Below are 3,108 nucleotides of genomic sequence, written 5' to 3'. Positions count from 1 at the left end.
AAAGTGCCATGGGCTGCCAAAAGAACCAATAGATCCGTTTTTGAAGAAGTGCAGCCACAGTGCTCCTTTGGAGGTCAAGACGACCAAACTTCGTCTCTCATACTTCAGACATATTGTCAGGAAGGACCAGTCACTGGAGAAGGATATCATGTTTGGTAAGGTGGAGGGTTAGAGAAAAAGAGGAAGACTCCCAGTGAGATGGATTGGCCAAGAGGCAGCATCGATGGACTCAGCATGGCAACAGTAGTAAGGTTGGCCCAGGATCAGGTAGTGTTTTGTTCTGCTGTGCATAAGGTTTCTATGGGTCGGTACTGACTTGATGGCACTTAACAACAACAACGAGTCAGAACCAACTTGATGGCACTTAACAACAAATATATATATATATATATAGTGATATTAGGCATCTACCAGGCACTGTGTCAGTCATGGTATTTAGCATCCTTATAAAGTTCTGAAAAAATAAATTTTCATCTCCATTTATAGAAGAGGAAACTAGGGTTTTGATAGTTTAAGTCATTTTCCCAGAATTAAACAGTTGTAAGTGGAGAAGGTAGGGTTTGACTGTGAATTTATTTCTGTGTGAAGCTTGAGCGTGGGCACTGGGGCTAGATTGTCTGACTCCATTTCTTACTTGCTGTGTAACCTTTAGAAAGTTATTTCACCTCTAGGTAAAATAAGAAGCCCATGTTCTGGTTATGTAACATGAGTAAGTTATTTAACCTCCCTGTGTCTCTTGTGTAAATGAAGTCATAAAAATACCTACTCTGAAGTGCTAAGAATAGTCACTAGCACCAAATAAGCAACTTAGTTAAGGAACTTAATTTAGTTAAGTCTTAGTTAAGGAACTCTGGCAGTATAGTGGGCATAGTGGGTTATGAGTTGGACTGCTTACCGCAAGATCAGCTGTTTGCGTCTACCAGCGACTCTGAGGAAGAAAGATGATGAGGCTTTCTGCTTCCAGAAAGATTTACAGCCTTGGAAACCCTATACAGGGTCACTATGAATCAGAACTGACTCCAGCTCATAATCACCATAACCAAAATCTTAGTTGGGAGTTCCTGTGTGATATAAATGGTTTGAGTCCATCTAGAGGCAGACAGACCTGGGACTCTACTTCTGAAGCCTTTGAAAACTCTATGGAATACAGTTCTAATGTGACACACATGGGGTCACTGTGAGTCAGAACTGACTGGCTAGAAAGTAGTAGTCTCAGTCATTATTGTTGTTACACAAGTACCTAGTATACAGTAGGTACACTATTCATAACTGTAGAAAATTTGAATGATCTTCCTAATAACCCACTACCCACTGGCATGGAGTCTATTCTGACTCATATTGCCTCAATAGGACAGACTAGAACCGCTTCTTAGGGTTTCCGAGACTGTAAATCTTGACAGGAGTAGACAGGTACTCCCACAGATTGGATCTCACAGATCCAATCCCTCCCACAGGTTGGGTGGATTTGATCCTCCAACCTTGCAGTTAACAGTTCAACCCACTATACCACCAGAGCCCCTTACCGCATAGTAGGTGGGCGCCACAACCTTCCTGTCTTTTATCCTCCTTCCTGTTTCCTTTCTAAACTACCTATAACATTCCTCTCCGCTTTCTTGTCCTAGATTTTGTATATTTTTTCAGGAAACCTTAGATTGCTTTTATAATCATCTGTTTTATACTCTGTCTTTTTTAATACTTCTGTAGAATAAGCACTGGACCACAAGGTCAGTTTTAATCTCAAGGTCGGCAGTTCAAACTCACCAGCTGCTCCTCAGAAACCCTGCAAAGGGTATCTATTGAACCAGCTGGGCAGCACTTAACAACAGCAACAAGGAAAACAAGCCAGAGTGCTCCTTAGAAGCTAGAATAGTGAGACTTTGTCTTATGTACTTTGGACATAGTATCAGAAGGGTAGAACTTTATAGGGCATAGAGAACAAAGGACTCTTCTCCCATATGCATGTGTGGCTGACTTTAGGGACAGGCCTTTGTTCTGAGGCACTTTTGGGTGAACTCGAACTGCCAACATTTCTGTTAGCTGCTGAGTGAGTTAATGGTTGGTACGACTTTGAACTCCTCTGTTGAATAACTAGGGTATATCTGTACTTTTCTGTTATGATATTCATCTGGAAGCATCAGGCCCATCTACTTTAATCATTTTCTTGCACAAAAATCCTTAGTGGCTCCCCATGTCCTTTGTACCAAAAATTCAGATTCTCTGACCTGGTGTCCACAGTGCTACACAATACATTACAAGTGAGAAACAACCTGGACTGGTGAACAGAACCCAGAATTCTTACCAGCTGTGTGTGGGCAAATTTGGAGATGTCCTTACTTTGCAAAATTGTGAAATGGGACTGAATCCCGAGGGGACTTCGATTGCACATGTGAATTACCTGGGGAGTCTTTTAAAAATCCAGATGCCCAGGTCTCACCACAGATCAGTTAAATCAGAGTCTCTGACTGTAGGATCAAGACATCAGAATTTTTAAACTCCACAATCTATAGCCAAGTGGACTAGCTGATTGTTTTAAGACCATTTCAGATCTAAAATTCTATGATGCTATGAATCTAGGCAAAGGACCTTTCCAAACTTTCTACAATACTGAGCAACTTAAATGTTCTGCCTTTCCCCCAGCATAGCTCTAATAAAAAAGTATATATCGTGTCTCTTCTTTCCTTAAGAAAATGCCCTCTTCCCTCCTGCCCAAATTCTGCAGAACTTAAAACATTTAAGTTTTGATGAAGATCAAACAGCCCAGCCTTCAGTATGGATTGCATCTCAATGTAAAGAAAACAAAAATCCTCACCACTAGACCAATAAACAACATTCTTATCAACAGAGAAAAGACTGATGTTGTCAAGGGCCTCATTCTTCTTGGATCAACTATCAACACTCACAGAAGCAGCAATCAAGAAATCAAACAACGTATTGCATTAGGCAAATCTACTGCACAAGACCTTTTTAAAGTGTTAAAGAGCAAAGATGTCAGCTTGAGGACTAAGGGGCTCCTGACCCAAGCCATGGTATTTTCAGTAGCCTCATATGCATGTGAAAGCTAGACAGGAAATAAGGAAGACTGCAGAAGAACTGATGCTTTTGAGTTAC

Source organism: Chrysochloris asiatica, unplaced genomic scaffold (assembly GCF_000296735.1).
Source record: "Chrysochloris asiatica unplaced genomic scaffold, ChrAsi1.0 scaffold00379, whole genome shotgun sequence".
NCBI classification, from domain to species: domain Eukaryota; kingdom Metazoa; phylum Chordata; class Mammalia; order Afrosoricida; family Chrysochloridae; genus Chrysochloris; species Chrysochloris asiatica.
This window is presented reverse-complemented; position numbering follows the sequence as displayed.